Raw genomic sequence first — 18,003 nt, 5'->3', positions numbered from 1 at the left:
TGGAGTCTTCTACATAGTTAACTTATTAGTAGATATTAAGCTAAGGGAAAAAGGAAAAGAAAAAAAAAAATCAATGTTAACAAATCTTTTTTTTTTTTCACTTTTTGAATATTTTTTAGCATATTTACTAATAAGGTCTCACAACTTGCCATAAGTCAATAAATTACTTTTTACATGGGGTGATTTTGAAAATTGGTTAAATGTTAGTTTTTTTTTATATTTTTTTTTGTTATTTTGTGTGTAAAAAATATGAGAGATGATATAATTCAAAATGAATTAAAAGTTAAAAGTTAAAAGCTAGCTTTTCAAATTGCTCCATAATAAGAGTGGGCTCACAGTTTCTATTTAGGATAAAGATTTATTTTAAATGTAGACCTCATCGTATTAAAATTAAATCTAAATTACATACCAATTTTTCTTAATATTTTTTCAACAATGATTCATCCCCCTTTTCCCAAGCATTATTCATATTTTTTTATGTTTGAATTCATAATATTTAGGGCCAATTTGGAAATATGGTAAAAATTCAATTTTTAACTTTTAACTTATTGTGGATCACATTAATTCTCTATTTTTTATACGTTATTTTAAAAAAAATTAACTTCTATCCAACTTTTCAAAGTAAACCTTAGCATTCATTTTTTAACTACATGAACAATGTGTTGATAACACTGAATAATTACTCAGCGCGAACCGTACGGTTACGGCCCTGCTACCTGCGGTGCGGACCAGGACTCAAATAGTGAAGCGTTGCTATTGAATTGAATATGATGCGGACCACCCTAAAAGAATTTTATTTTTTTGGGGAGTTACCTTCGAAATTAATGAATATTTATATATGTGGGGAAGTTATAGCTATAATAAATATTTTGGTTGGAGTAAGTGGGGATGTTATATATGTCTACAAGTCACTGGATTTATAATAGAAAAGAACTAACAGAACTTTTTTAAAATGCTGGTAGGCCATTATACAAGTTGAGTTCATATTTATTTGTGCATTTCGGGCATAGATGGTGGTGGCAAGATTTCTATTATTTTTTGAGTCTTTTTAACGTGCGTTCGGATTGGGTTGAATAGAATACAAAGATTAAATTCAATTTGTTTATTTATTTATTTTTTTATCATCAATTTGTTTATTAATTGAACTTGAATCTAGTTGCAAGTTTACAGTCAAACATAAATGATACATGAATGTATATATACGAGGGATATATTAAATGCAATGCATTTGGTGTCTACAACGAAGATATTTTTTTAAAAATTTAGAGAAGATGGATGGGTTTCATTGTTGGAGAAAATTAAATTATTTTTTAATGATCATGGTATACAGATTTCTGACATAAGCTATCCTTATAAAGGAGGTCGAGGTCGGTCTCGTTCTGAAAGAGATCAGCTCACCATGGAACATCATTTTCGAGTTAATATTTTTATTGTTACAGTTGATTCCCAGTTACAAGAATTAAACAATAGGTTCAAGGAAGATGTAATGGAATTGCTTGTTCTTAGCTCAGCTTTGGATCCTAGGGATGGTTATAGATCATTCAACATTGAGGATATTTGCAAACTTGCAAATACATTTTATCCCATGGATTTCTCCGAGTAGAAAAAATTGCATTTGAAGTATCAGTTGGAAAACTATAAGCTTGATATTTCCATACTTTCCGAGTTTTAGAAACTATCAACCATTTCTGAGTTGTGTCAAATGTTGGCAAAAACAAAAAATTCGACAAGTTTATCCTCTTATTGATAGATTGATCCGTCTTATGTTGACTTTACCTGTTTCAATTGCTACATCCGAACGTGCATTTTCAACTATGAAAGTCGTTAAGTCTAAATTGCGCAATAGGATGGAAGATGGTTTTCTAGCTAGTTACTTGATTACGTATATTGAAAAAGAATGGAAGATGGTTTTCTAGCTAGTTACTTGATTACGTACATTGAAAAAGACATTGCTCAAGGGTTTGATGTAGACTCTATCATCCATGCTTTTGATATTATGAAAGAGCGTTGAGTTTAATTGAAGATGCCATATTTTAGTAAATAAATGCATGTAGAGATAGTTACTACTTTTGTAAATGAATATGAGCAAAAAAATATTCTCAATTGTATGATCATCTTTTGGTAATCAACAATGTTGACAAAGAATATATAGTTCAATATTTTATCGTAACATTATTGATTTTTTTTCATGTTAGTAGAAATTGGTATTGAACTTCAAATTTTATTGGTTAGAGGTTAAACATACTTTGGTCCCCCCAAAGTCATAATTCTGGATCCGTTCCTGTGTACTGTATGATTAAAACTCACCCTTAAGTGTAGCGTGGGTCCTTATACTTAAAATAAATCTTAACCCCAAAATATATATATATGTGTGTGTGTGTATATATATTTTTTGTGTATTTTATGTATTAGATTTATGTGCACCTCGCATTAGTGAAATTTAAATATACAATTGAATCAATTTAGTTTGTTAGCAAACAAACAAAAACAAAAACAAAAACCAAAGTTGGACTTAGTGTTGATTGTCATGATTGTTTTTTCAATTATCAAATTATCCTTTATAAGTACATTTATATAACTATTTCTATATATTTACAAGAACAGTAACAAATACTGAGAGGATAATTTATACCTAAATTGGGCCGAGATGGGTAAATGGGCCGAGCTGGGTAAATGAGCCATTCTTTGGGCCACAGTAAGAAGGGCTGGATGAAAGGGGGCTTGTAGTTAGCCCGGTCCTGGTGTGATACCCCTATTCCGTAATATGCTAATTGGTCCTTAATTTGAGTATGATTATGTATTTAGCATAATTTTATGTGTCATTATGTGAATATATGTGATTTTGAAGTTTTATCTGTTCACCGTAGGAATATCTGTCTGAATAATCTGCTTTGGAAATTAAATTGAAGGCCTTATCGGCCACAGAACCCGAAATTGATTACGCCATTGTGATTGGCATAATTTTTAGAGCCTACGGTGAACTTTAATTGAAAATTGATTCAGGTCAGATTAAATTGATTTAATTGATGAATGAAGTGCCCAAATATTTTATCGTGAAATATCATGTTAGTGGGGCTTGTTGTATTATAGCACTATACTCCCCTTTAACTCATATGAACTCAAATCTGAGTTAGACAATCGGGGGGTCGGCCATAGTGAGACAAAGGGAGAGGAATTGTGCTAATTTGGCTTAAAGCTTGAAAGTTTTGGAGAGTTAGCTCAAGAATTGACTAGGGCTTAGAAGATCAAAGCTTCTAGGTGAGCAATTCTTGGATTATAGTTTGTAATTTTTGTGTTCAAGCTAATTTGGTGATCAAGAGTGAGATTGAAATGAAATTGTGTTGGATTTGTTGAATTGAAGCTTAATATGTGCATGCATGTAAAGACTTACCTTGAAATTGCATGTTTGTGCATGTTTGAAAACAAATGTGTATAATCCATGTGAAATGTTAAAGGGAACTCATGTTTTGATTGTCATTTGTGTTGTCTAAGTTGAGAATGTGGCTAATTCATCACATGCATGTAGATAAATCAAGAGATTGAACTTCGTAATGTTATAATCTTGCATTGGTGCTATGTTGGTATGATTATATTTGAAATTTGAGCCATTACATGCAAGTAATGTAGCTGGAAAATCGATTTGGAGCTCAAGAACACAACCTGAAATTTCCAGAATTTTGACTTCCGCTCTAGCGGGGGGAAGGGCCGCTCGAGCGGAGAAATCGTGCTCCCAGCACTTTTTGCAGAGCTGGATGTCCGCTTGAGCGGGATATCTCACGCTCGAGCGGGGAGTTTTTGTAGACAGGCCTTCCGCTCGAGTGCTCTATTCCACGCCTGAGCGTATTTTTCATGCAACCAGTACTTTTGCAGGCCTTAAAGGCCGGCTCGAGCGGGGAAGTGACGCTCAAGCGGGGACCCTGTTCTCTGAAATTTTGTATGCTCGTTCTGTGTTTTGTTTTCCGTTCTCTTTCACTTGTAAGCACTCTTAAGCATGTGTTAAGCATTGTAAATGAGTTAATGAGATAAGAATAAAGCCTAAAGAGGAATATGTGAATTAAGGAATGGGTTGAATTGTTAATGACCCTTTTGTATTCATGGAATGTGTAGGGTCAAGCTCCAGGGCGAATCCACAAGCCGATCACTGTGAATAATATCGATATTTGAAAGCTTGTCAATGTCCAATTGTTATTTCCCTTATAAGCTTTATGAGTTGCTAATTAGGATTGTGGACAAAAGTTTGACATGATAGAAATGAATGGACCAAAGGTCGTTTTGATATAAATGAATGGATCAAAGGTCGTTTGATAGAAATGAATAGACCGAAGGTCGTTTTGATAGAAATGAATGGACCAAAGGTCGTTTTGACATGAATGAGTGGGCTGAAGGCCGTTTTGACATAAATGAATGGACCTAAGGTCGTTTTGACACGAATGTATGGGCCGAAGGCCGTTTTGACGTAAATGAATGGGCCGAAGGCCGTTTTGACAAAAATGAATGGGCCGAAGGCCATTCTGACATAAATGAATGGGCCGAAGGCCGTTTTGACATGAATGGAAATCTGATTGGGCCAAAGGCCAGTATGTTTGGAACTACAGTCATTTGATCTGAATTTTGTATAAGTGTATATATGTTAAGCAGAAATATGCATTGGGCCCAAGGCCGTTCGGAGCATGTTGTTCTTCATATTGCTTATGTAACTTATGTATTCGATATTATTCACTGGGCTATCGTTCACGCTCATTCATGTGTTTGTAGGTGAGCCGAGAGAAGTCCAAACCCAGCCCCAGTGAAGTCTGCCAGGAACAACATGAGTTTTGGACAGTCAGCCTTGTGTCTCACGTACGAGACCCATCCTTGCCATTTTGTTATGTATTTATAGTTTGTCTTGTTGGCAAGGACTTTGTGTACATTTGTATATATTCTGTTATGGATTGACTCTGTTTGAATAATCCTGTCTATAAAGAATTGTATGGTATTGTATTTTTGATGTGAGTTATTAACATATATGTAAGTGGTTTATTTTGATGTGCATATAAGCACGGCTCTGTGGACAAAGTTTTAAATTTGTACTTTCGTTTGGCCCCTTTACTCTGTTGAGTTGCATTTGTTTTAGTTAAAGTCGTAGGTAATCTCAGGATTACTGGCCGGTTGTGTCCTTAACCCATAGGGGCGGGTTCGGGTCATGACAGAGTAGTATCAGAGCACGAGTTAATAACTCGCACACTTGTCCAAAAAGAGCAATAAGCGTCTAGATAAGATCTAGGATGCATTCATGTGATGAATATGAATTTGGAAGCATTGATTATATGCCTAAATGTTTTGATATGAACGATTGTATGTCGTAAGTTGTGAACTGCTTGCATTGCAAATCATCTGAAAATATGTGTTTCTTAGTGTATGCATACTTGTGTACCTTTTGTGTGAAATATAATGCAAGTTTAATCAGATGGTGAGAACCAAAGGTGAGGAGATAGAGGAATCTTCTACTGCCAGACTGGACAAAATGGAAAGACTGATTCAGGAAATGGCAGAGGCTTTAAGACAGCAACAGGAGTGGCAACAACAGTGGCAGCAACCACATTCACCACCTCCACCTTCGGCACCACCCGTGCCAGATAATCAGAATGATGACCGGATTATAGCTCTCACCAAGGAATTCAAGAAAATGAAACCACCACAGTTTCACGGGGGATTAGATCCGTTGAAAGCCGAAGCGTAGGTTCTCGGCATTGAGAAATTATTTGAAGTGTTCCCCTGTTCAGAGACTCAGAAAGTGCTTCTAGCCACTTTTATGCTAGAAGACGAAGCAAGAAGATGGTGGATGTTGATGCGAGAAAATCATAAGGATGTTAACTGCGTAAAGTTTCTAGAAATATTCTATGACAAGTACTTCCCGCAGTGTGTCCAGGATAGGAAAGTGGCAGAGTTCATGGAACTCAAGCAAGACAGCATGACTGTAGCTGAGTATGAGGCCAAATTCACTGAATTGGCCAGGTTTGCACCACGTGTAATTGACACGGACTATTAGAAGGCAAGACATTTTGAAGGTGGACTTCGCAGTGGCATCCTAGAAAGGGTGAATGTCCTGAAGTTGGAGACCTACACTGGGGTGCTTGACAGAGCCATCATATCAGAGGCTAACATAACTAGACAAGCTAAGCCAGCAACAGAATGGAAAAGCAACAAAAGACAAGGCTTCTTTTCGAAAAAGAAATTTCTGAAAAAGCAAAACACGGGCTCCTCAAATACTTCGAGTTCTTCCCGAGACACAGCTCCCATGTGCAATATTTGTAGCAAAAGGCACCGCAGAGTCTGTTACCGTACATCAGGAGCCTGTTTCAAATGTGGGAAGCAAGGGCACATAGCCCGAGAATGTAATCAGAACAGTGGGAAACTAACAGCTAGTTCCACTGCATCGATCCCGAAGCCGGGGAACATCTTGAAATCTGCTACTACTGGGGATACAGTGAGACAGGGGAGAGTTTTTGCACTTGTTCCAGGCGATACACGGAATGCCAATGCCGTTGTCTCAGGTACTATTTCAATATGTAATCAGGATGCCTTTGTATTAATTGATTCTGGTTCAACGCACTCATTTGTGACATATACATTTGCATCTAGACTGAATAGACCCCTAGAGTTATTGCCATATTTGTTATGTGTGTCTGCTCCATCGGGGGAATCTGTGTTATGTGATTATATATATCAGTTTTGTGTCATGCATATCGAGGATGCTACCCTATATGTAGATTTGTTGCCCTTGAACTTTAGACATTTCGATGTAATTTTGGGCATGGATTGGTTGACCAAGTATTATGCCACCATAGATTGTGTGACAAAAAGGGTTGTATTTAACCCACCAGAACAGAAAGAGATTGTGTTTGTGGGTAATAGGGTAGCGCCTCCACCTTATTTGATATCTGCAATGAAAGCACGTAAACTGATCAGGAAAGGGTGCCAGAGTTATTTGTGCTATGTGTTGGCTGAACAATCTGAGAATGTTGAATTGAATAATATTTCTAATGTTAGAGAATTTCCGGATGTGTTTCCGAATGAATTACTAGGGGAATTGGTAGACAGGGAGATCGAGTTTACCATCGAAACTGTGCCAGGCACCCAGCCTATTTCTAAAACTCCCTACAGGATGGCTACCGCCGAGATGAAAGAATTGAAGGAACAGTTGCAAGACCTTCTTGACAAGGGGTTTATTCGACCCAGCACTTCGCCTTGGGGTGCACTAATGTTATTTGTGAAGAAGAAAGATGGTACTCTGCGCCTGTGCATCGATTACCGAGAATTGAACAAGGTAACTGAGAGGGTGATTTATGATCTGGAGTTGGGCCGAGGTAGCGACCGAGCAGGTTGAGAGCCCAGCAGTGCATTGGGCCGAGATGATCGACTGTTCGCCCAGAGAAGGGCTGCCAGAACTTGGGCCGGGTAGAACTTGGGCCGAGTGCGTCCCGCCCCAGACCATAAAGAAGCAGCTCGGTAAGGCAGTGCTTGGTCGGACCAGGATGCTCGGTCCGAGGTTAGCCGAAACCAGACAAGCCGAGTGACCGGCGCCCAGAAAGGCGCGGTCGGCCGAGGTTACCGTTTGACCGGCATGAAAGCTGGCCACGGGGTGCTTCGGGCTAGGCGTTGCTGAGATGCCGCCGAGCCCGGTCCCCCCTTGGACTTTGCCAGGGAAGTGCTTGGGTATGAAGCACGGCACTGCGCAGCAACGCATAGGGCAGTTCGGCTGCCGAGCTCCAGCTGTGATGACAGGCAGTTGGGATTAGGTGATGATTGGCATGGTTTAAGCTGACAGATGGGATAGCAGAGCCACGTGTCAGGAGCTGACTGGGAGTGGATGTGGGGCGCAGAGGGTATATACGCATGTCTGCGCCCCCCATACGGGACACACGAACATCTCTGTAAGGATTTCTTACACTCAAACACTCTCTCCCTTCTCTCTATCCATCCTAAGGTGTGTGCTAACTTGAGCGTCGGAGGGTTTTTCCGGCCACACACCGCCGGGTAGCTCACCGTTACTTGCTCGCAGGTGATCGGACATCGACGGAGCTCGGAAGAAAGGAATATGGGCTTGCCGGAATATTTGCTCCCCGTACAATTGGCGCCGTCTGTGGGAAGCTTGACAGACAAAACCTTGTCTTCCAAGTTCACCTGATCGCCGTCCATGGCGAACAACGACGAGTTTCCGTTGTCCGCCATCGACGGAGCCACCCCGGAGTATACCCGAAGGAGAGAGGGACCTCCTGCTGTCCACCCAATGGCTGACTTAGGAACGCCCACTGGCGGACAGTCTGGAGACGCGCGGGACAAGCGCGGACGAAGTCACGGACATTCAAGGAGTCCAGACGGTCACCGGTGGAGGAGAGATTCGCACGCCAGGCGACTGGAAAGCAAGTTGAGGGATCAAGATGCTGTCATCCGGCGAATGGCGGCTGAGATGGAAGATCTCAAGCGGCATGTCAAAGGGAAGGGTGTAGTTGGAGTGGGAGACCACAGTGAGCGCACCCCATCCCACCGTTCAGGCGGTCAGAGTCAGCGACGTACTCAGTCAATATCCATTACCAGAAGTTACCAGGTTGGTGATTCCGATGTGGGTGCAGGGAAGTCTAGCGCGCAAGACAGCACCTACAAACCCTCACGTCCGGAGACGACGTCGAGGTACTCTTACTCTGCTCAGTCAGAAGATTTACGGGCGGTCTTAAAGGAGCAGGCACGCCGGCGCGAAGCACAGAGAATACCGGCGCTCCAGCGGTTATCTTATGGGGTGCACGCCAGTGAGGAGGTCGGAATGCCTCCACCCCGCCAAGCAGTGCCGCTCTTTGAGGATACGGACTTGGCCAGGCTGAGCGCCACCCCATTTTCCCTGGATATAGAAACAACACCGCTTCTGGCAGGCTTCCACCAGCCTAAGTTCACACTTTATGACGGAAAAACCGATCCATACATGCATGTGAGCCACTTCCGACAGGTTATGGCCGGACATAGGCGCAATGACGGACTTATGTGCCTAATCTTCCCGTCAAGTTTGGGCGAGCTGGGCTTAAAGTGGTTCGAGCGGTTGCCTGAAGGGAGCATACAAAGGTGGCACCAGTTGGCTGAGGCGTTTGTTACGCGCTTCAAAACCAACACAAAAACACCAAAGGAAGTCGATCACTTGCTAAGTGTCAAGATGGAACCGTGCGACACACTGAAGGTATACAACTCAAGGTACTGGGAAACCTTCAACGAGATCTTGGACTGCCCGGTCAACCTTGCAATCACACAATACAAGCGTGGTCTCCCGGTCGGACATAGACTGCGGGACTCGCTTACCATGCACCAGCCGACCTCCATGGGCCAACTCATGCAGCGCATTAATGAACACATCCGAGTAGAGGATGACGCGTCAGCCTCTACCGTGAAGGCCACTCTGGTAGCAGCAGACAAGAAGACAACAGGCAAAGCGCATGCAGTTGGGCAAGAGTCCAGTCGCTCAGGTGACCGAGCAGAGGAATCGGACCGTGGTTCGAATCGTAAGAACCGAGGTAGAGGACGTCGTAATGACCGGGATGACTACCCCCGCGATGATGTAGCGGACGCGAACAGAAGGATGAAGGCAAGGACTGGCATAACCACGGTCTTCAAGATTCCAATCTATTGCATACTTAGTGAAATCCGAGACGAGGAGTATGTCCGGTTTCCTGCTAAGTTGGGTGATGGACAAAAGGGCTATAATCCGCGGTATCGTTGCACGTTCCACCGGGAGAGAGGCCACCGGACTGAGGATTGTTTGCCTTTGAGGCAACACTTAGAAGAGCTGGTCGCGGCCGGGCATCTAGACCTTTACATTGATGGCGGCGTGAAGCCGAATCAGGCTCCGGTCGATCCCAGGGGACAGGATGACCGAGACGCACCACCACAGGGAGTTATTAATGTCATCCACGGCATTGTGGAACCGGAGCGTGTTTGCGAACTCCGGGGCATGATCAAGAAGGCAGAACATATGAGGGAAGTTTTGTCAGTACAACCTGCCATAAAAAGGGGGAAGACTGAAGAAAAGGTTGTGATCAGTTTCACCTCAAGGGATTTAGAGCGCATCCAGACGCCGCACAACGATGCTCTTGTAGTAACACTACGCGTCAAAGAATTTGATGTTAGACGGATCTTGATCGATCAGGGAAGCTCGGTCGAAATCATGTATTATGATGCGTTCAAGCAGCTCAAACTCCGTGAGACAGACTTGGCTCCAGCTACTTCGCCACTGGTTGGATTCAACTCGCAACCGGAGTGGCCTTTGGGAAAGATAATCCTGCCGGTCAAAGCGGGATCCGTCGTCAAACAAGTTGAGTTTTGGGTGCTGCAAGTGCCTTCGACGTACAACCTTATCCTTGGAAGGGGATGGCTACACGCCATGCAAGCCGTGGCATCAACTTTTCACCAAGTAATGAGATTCCCCTCGGCTATGGGGGCAATCGAGGAGATTTGGGGCGATCAGGTCATGTCCAAGCAGTGCTTCGTGGCGGTCAACGGAAGCCGGGCTGCCAAAGGATTCGTTCAAATGATCGAGGGACCGGAGGACCAGGGTGTCTTGGATGATGTGGGCACCAAGGCCGAGGATAAGGCTGTTGAAGAATTGGTTGAAGTGCGGATTGATACCGAGCAGCCGGACAAGTTCTTCCTGCTCGGTTCGAGTCTCACGGTCATAGAAAGGACCGAGATGATTAAGTTTTTGATGGCGAATATCGAAGTCTTTGCATGGTCGCCTTACGACATGCCTGGCCTCGACCCAAGTTTTATCTGCCATCACCTCAATGTTTTCCCTGGAGCAAAGCCAGTCATCCAACGAACAAGGAGATCGGCGTTGCATCACGCCGAGGTAGTTGCTGAGGAGGTCAAGAACCTGCTTGAGGCACGAGCAATTCAGGAAGTGCATTATCCTCGGTGGATTTCCAACACAGTAGTGGTGCCTAAGAAGAATGGGAAGTGGCGAGTTTGTGTCGACTACAAGACAGTCAACCGAGCTTGTCCCAAGGACAACTTCCCTTTGCCGCGCATTGACCAGATAGTGGACTTGACGGCTGGACACAATAGGCTCAGTTTCTTGGATGCATACCGCGGCTACCACCAGATCGCCATGCATGGGCCTGACCAAGAGATCACCTCTTTCACGACTCCAAGGGGACTCTTCTGCTATCGAGTTATGCCCTTTGGTTTGAAAAACGCTGGGGCAACCTTTCAGAGGATGGTGACCAAAATGTTTGCTCCTTTGCTTGGTTGGACAATGGAAGCTTATATCGATGATATGGTGGTAAAAAGTCGACATGAGGCAAACCATTTGTCCGACTTAGCCGAGATGTTTGCCATTCTAAAGAAGCACAAGCTGCGCTTGAACGCCTCAAAGTGTGCCTTCGGCGTGGGATCCGGAAAATTTTTGGGATTCCTAGTCACGAACCGAGGCATCGAAGCAGACCCTACTCAGATCAGAGCCGTGCAAACGTTGAAGCAGCCCAGCTCGGCTAAGGACGTGCAGCATTTGGCCGGTATGGCCGCCGCGCTTAATCGATTTATAAGCCGGTCATCAGATCGCTGCCGCCCTTTCTTTCAAGCATTGAAGTCAAAGTTCTCATGGGACGACGAATGTGATCGAGCTTTGGCCGAGCTCAAGGAATATCTGTCTTCTCCGCCACTGTTGGTTATACCAGAGCCGGGTGAGGAGCTCTACCTTTACCTTGCCGTCTCCCAGCACACAGTCAGTGCGGTGCTGGTCCGGGCTGAAGGAATCAAGCACCTCCCAATTTTTTATGTCAGCAAAACTTTGTTACCGGCAGAATCGAGATACTTTCCGTTGGAGAAGCTTGCTTTAGCCTTGATGATGGCTTCAAGAAAATTGGCGCACTATTTCCACGCCCATACCATTGTCGTACTGACTGAGTTTCCCCTCAAGGCCTTGTTTGAACGGGCGGACTTTTCAGGCCGAATTCTTAAGTGGGCGGTCGAGTTGGGACAGTTTGATGTCAAGTTCCAGCCGCGCACTGCTATAAAAGCCCAGACCTTGGCAGATTTTGTCGCCGAGTTCTCACCTGGCATTCATCTGGTATGCCCGGTCGACATTACCGAGGCAGATGATGAGATGCACGCAATGCCAACCGAGGTACGACCAGTTGAAGGAGGTAGCGCCGCGGAGTTAGCGCGCACCATCGAAGTTCCCTCAGTTTGCACGATCATACCACCCGGTGATGCGATGACGGAGTTGCGTATCACCAACACATCCACTCTGTCCGGTCCCGCATCACCAAGGGGGGAAGAAATTGAACCACACCGCTCAGAACCTGATGATTCGCCTACGGACTTGGGCATTCCGAACCAACTTGCTGAGTCCGATGCCGAATCATCAAGGGGGGAAGGAATGGATCCACACAGCTCAGAATCTGCGGCCGGCTTCACACCGCAACCTAATGATTCGCCCACGGACTTAAGCATTACAGAACAACTTGCCGAGTCCGGTGTCGAATCACCAAGGGGCACTGAATTGGAACCGGTCAACACCGAACTTGGCACCGCACAGCCGAGCAGTTGTGATCCCATTGCCCTTCGCAACTCTCAGGACCCATCCGACTGCTGGAAGCTTTTTGTGGGGGACATGTGGAAGTTTTTCGTTGATGGAGCGTCCAACCGCCATGGTGCTGGCTTAGGTATTGTTCTTATATCCCCGGATGGCCTAACCATTGAACATTCTATCACGCTTGGCTTCCCGGCATCTAACAACGAGGCTGAGTACGAGGCACTTCTCGCCGGGCTCAAGAGCGCAATTCAAATGAAGGCTGCCGAGCTCCTGGTGTACAGTGATTCCCAGCTTGTGGTTAACCAAGTTTCTGGGATTTATGAAGCAAAGGACGAAAGGATGGTGAAGTACCAGGCTCTGGTCAGGACACATATCAAGCAGTTTGAGGCAATTAGAGTCCAACAGATTGGCCGGGAAGAAAATAGCCGAGCTGATGAACTGGCCGGTCTCGTGTCCATGGTGGATAATACTTTTCCACACCCTCTTTTGATGGACTTTCTTCCGCAGCCAAGCATTGAACACGCCGGGCAGACGGATGTACTCTGCGCCGTGCTCGGTCCCTCTTGGATGGACCCCTTGATCTTGTTCCTCAGAGACCGGACTCTTCCAACCGACAAGAAAGAAGCACACAAAATCCGGGTGAAGTCAGAGCGGTTTTGGCTCTCTTCATCTGGCGCGTTATATAAGAAATCCTTCACTGGTCCTTATTTAAAATGCGTGCACCCGAATAGTGTGGAGGCCCTCTTGTACGAGATTCATGAGGGCATTTATGGCAGCCACATAGGAGGCAGGTCCTTGGCCTATCGTGCTATTTCGCAGGGATACTAGTGGCCGTGCATGCAGGCCGACGCACAAAAATATGTCCTCAAGTGTGAAAAATGCCAGAAATTCACCCATCAGATCCACCAGCCTGCCAGGGAACTTCTTCCCCTCACCAGTCCTTGGCCATTCGCCATGTGGGGGCTAGATATAGTAGGACCACTGCCAACAGCACCGGGCAACCGGAAATTCTTCATCGCGGCCACAGATTACTTCACGAAGTGGGTTGAAGCTGAGCCCTTGGCAGCCATTAAAGAGAAAGACGTGAAGCGATTTGTCTGGCAGAACGTGGTCACGCGGTTTGGCGTCCCCAAGATTTTGATCTCTGACAATGGCACCCAGTTTGACGGTCGCCTATTCAGAGGATTTTGTGAAGATTTGAAGATAGAATTCTACAACTCCACCCCGGCTTACCCGCAGTCCAATGGTCAAGCTGAAGTATCGAACAAGATTATACTGGATGGGTTGAAGAAACGGCTGGAAAAGGCCAAGGGCAAATGGGCTGAGGAATTACCTAGCGTCCTTTGGGCATACCGCACAACCCCGCGACGTTCCACCGGGGAAACTCCATTTGCTTTGGCTTACGGCATGGAGGCGGTCATACCCTTGGAAGTTGACATGCCCACCCTCAGAAGCTAGAGTTTTGAGCCCGAGCTGAACACCGAGGCTATTGCCTTGGAGCTGGACCTAGTGGACGAGCGTCGGGAGACGGCCCTCATCCATGTGGCCGCCTACCAACAGGAGCTCTCAAAGAAGTATAACAAGACGGTGCACCCCAGACCGTTCAAAGTTGGTGATTGGGTTTTGAGGAAGATTATGGGCAACACCCTGGTGCCAGGAGAAGGCAAACTAGGGGCAAATTGGGAAGGACCCTACAAGATCACTGGTCTGGCAAGCAAGGGGGCTTACCAATTGGAGGATTTAGAGAGAAGAGCAATACCCCGGCCATGGAATGCGGCCAACTTGAAACTGTACTATTTTTAAGCTTCTGCTTTCTTGTCCTGTGCAAAGAAATTTTTTGGCTTGCACCACAGCATGTAATTCTTTTTGTCAATTTATAGAAGTAATTTTGCTTTAGCACTTGGACTGATGTTTTAATGTTACAGACCGTGATGATGTATTCCGGTTGGAAGTGTTGGTATTTTGTCCAACTTCGCATTCCCAACCGAGATTATTTACTCCGGTTGGAAGAGTTGGTGTCTTGTCCAACTTCGCATTCCCAACCGAGATGATGTACTCCGGTTGGAAGAGTTGGCGTCTTGTCCAACTTCGCATTCCCAACCGAGATGATTTACTCCGGTTGGAAGAGTTGGTGTCTTGTCCAACTTCGCATTCCCAACCGAGATGATATACTCCGGTTGGAAGAGTTGGTGTCTTGTCCAACTTCGCATTCCCAACCGAGATGATGTACTCCGGTTGGAAGAGTTGGCGTCTTGTCCAACTTCGCATTCCCAACCGAGATGATGTACTCCGGTTGGAAGAGTTGATGTGTCCAACTTAGGATTCCCAACCGAGATGATCTAATCCGGTTGGAAAAGTTGATTTGTTCAACTTTGTTACAACCGAGATGGTTATTTCGGTTCATGAATTTGTTTTGTTATGATGAAATGCTTCGACCGTGTTATGGATTCCGGTCGACAAAGTGTTGTTCAAACGATAAGTTATACCGAGATATTTTGCTGAAGATGGAATTGACTACTACCGTGCAAACACTTAGAAAAATGTGAGTTTCTCATTGAAAAGAAAATCATTACAAAAGGTGGGGACAGAGCCCGGTTACATCAAAAGAGTTGGAAGCAAAAATACAAAAACAAGGAAAAAGAAAACTAAACTAGGGGGGAAAGATTGGTGAACTCGTCCTCGCCAGCATCAAGGTTGATGGTAGGACTGACGTCTTGGGCACCGGGCTCAGCACTGCCGGGCTGCTCTTGCTCCTCGGCCTCCTCTGCCTCAGAATCTGTGTCATCCTCTCCATCTTCAAGTCCTTCCTCGGCCTCCGCTTGCAGAGCGTTGAATACGTCGTTTGCGTAAGGCACAAGGTAGACCGGTAGCGAAGCTGGAGGAGGGTTGGCAAATACGTCGGTGTCGGAGCCTTGGCCGAGGTGTTCGCAGGTAGACTCCCAGCCTACTTTGAAGTAAATGTCTTGCGTTGCAAAGACCTGCTTCTTGTAGCTCTCCTCGGCCTCGTTAAAGCCGGCGGTGTTTGCAGCCCGGCAAGCTTTCTTCTTCGACTTCTTTAGAGTGTCCACCTCGGCTTGGAGCTCATCTCGTTTTTTCTCGGCCGCATCCAGCTGGCCGAGCAGTCTGTTATTGTCGGAGTTGGCCATTTCAAGCGAAGACTTAGCCCGGCCGAGCTTGGCTTGAAGGCTTTCAACCTGGCTGGCTGTGTCGTTGGCTTTCTGCCTAAGCCGGTGGATGCGCTCCAAAACCAAGTGTTGTTTTTGAATGGCCTGCACAAAGAAGCAAAGTTGATCAGAAAGAGGACCGAGCAGAAAGGGAACCGAGCAAACACTTGTGAAATTTTTAAAAGGAACATCTACTTACCCTGGCCATAGACTTCACTGACGACTTGACCAACCGAGTGTCAGGGACGTGGTCGCTGCCGACCACGTCGCTCGGTAGTAGCAGAGCTTTTGACAGATCAAAGGCGAGCAGATGCTCTTTGTCAGCCTTGATCGAAGCCGTCGCCGGGATGTCTTGACCCCGGTGCTTCAAATGTGGGCGCCAGGCCGGCACTGGGGCGGGGGCGTCTGTTGAATGCTCGGTGGTAAGCTCGGTGACTAGCTCGGCGGACGGGTCTGTCCGAGCTCTTTTACTGGCACGTCGTGCAGAGGGTTCTCGGCTGGATTGCCCGGCGGATTGAGTGGCAAGGGCGACCACGGCGCCACTGGATTGACCGGTGGCTGGCGACCGAGTTACTACGCTCGGCACCTCGGCGGATGTGGCGGTGAGCAGGTTCTTGATTCTGCTACGCTTGGCCATTTCTTGTTCCTCGGTCAAGCGAATGAGGGGAACGTCAGGAAGGGAAGGATCTGGAGGCGGCGAAGGAGCGCGGAGGAAGTCGGTTACTCTACTCCGGCGCGGAGCAGAATACCTGTAGGTCGGTGTGTAGCCAAGTAAATCGTTGCAATCTCGGTGACGGTACCTAAGCATAGTCCGAATTGCTTCGACGTTGGGAAATTGATAGTTGGCTAGCAAGGCTTGGATTGCTGCAAAAGACATAGGAAAACCGGTTAGTTACAAAGTAAAGAGTTAAGCTAACCGAGCAAGTTTGAGTGGCTTACATGAAGAACCGAAGTCCTTGTTTATGAACCAGCCCGGCACCTCGGCTGTTTCGTAATTGCCCGACACCCAGAAAAAATCATCGTCGTGAAGATCTTTATCCGGGGTGCCGGTCACAATTTTTTCCTTGCCCGGTCTGATCTTCAAGTAATAAGCCAAACCGTCCCCGGTGTGGCCCATTGTGTATTGCCTTAATATCTCGGCTAGACCTAAGTGGGTGCCTAGCCGATTGTTTAATTCGTGAACACCGTTGATAATTCTATAGGTATTGGTGGACACTTGGGTGGGTGCCAGCCCGGTGCGGCGAAGGAACTCGGTTATAAGAGGGTTGAGCGGGAAACGGAGGCCCCCTTCAACAATTGAGAGCACGGTAAAGGGGCATTGGTCAACTCTTCCCCAAGGTGTGGTCTCTTCTTCAACCAGTTCGAGATGAACATCGGCCGGGATGCCGTAATCTTCTCTGAAAGCAGCTAGCGCGGCCGGAGTATCCACTAGGAAGTGGAATTTCCCCATTTGTGGCCAGCTTAGTTTATCCCGGCTGAGGGGTTTGGCACTGGTTATTGGACGCTGCTCGGTCCTGAGAGCCTTAGGAATTACAGTGGTCCCCTTGGACTCTGCAGGAAAAGGATGGCAAGTGTTAAGTGTGAGAGCGGTTGTGCAAAAAGAGCTGGATTTTAGCTCGATCATTTAGAGTGCCAAACCACCTCGGTTGTCTAAGGAGCCCGGTCGCCCAAGCAGACCAGATGTTAGCCCGGTTGAGCGACCAAGTCCTTTTGATTATCTCGGTTTTTGCTGGGTTTGAGATAAACATGTTATTTGCTCGGTCAGGTTGGTTTTTTGGATCAAAAGAGGACTAGGAGCCCGGTTCACCCCAGTTTTTCAGTATTCTTCATGAAGATGAAGAACACCAAGAACAATGGAAGGTTAAGAGCGGATTCTACGACCTATGCCCTAATAGCTATGTTTTTGTGCCCTAATGTGTGCAATATGAAAAAAAATAGCAACAAAGTGAGGGTGGAATGACTTACCAGTGAAGGGCAGGACCTAATCCTTCAAGCACGAAGAATGGCAGCAAGTCTGGATGAAGATGCAAGAGCTCTGAGGTCGAATATCGAAGTGGCAGTAGGAAGATTTGGAGTTTGAGAAGGGCATGTATGTATAGGCAAAGGAGACCGCCCAAATTCAAATTCTGGCAAAAACGGCGGGTTGGCTGCCCGATGACCAATGGCAGCCCGCCACGTGTCCCCATTTATGGCTACGACAGGACTGAAGCGACGGGTTGCAAATACGAAGAGCCAACCGAGCTACTTTCGACGAAGAGGATGTCAGCCGAGGAATATAACCGGGCA

This window comes from Camellia sinensis, chromosome 14 (assembly GCF_055761805.1).
Source record: "Camellia sinensis isolate YWXY chromosome 14, ASM5576180v1, whole genome shotgun sequence".
Classification (NCBI taxonomy): domain Eukaryota; kingdom Viridiplantae; phylum Streptophyta; class Magnoliopsida; order Ericales; family Theaceae; genus Camellia; species Camellia sinensis.
Note: the sequence above shows the minus strand (reverse complement) of the source record.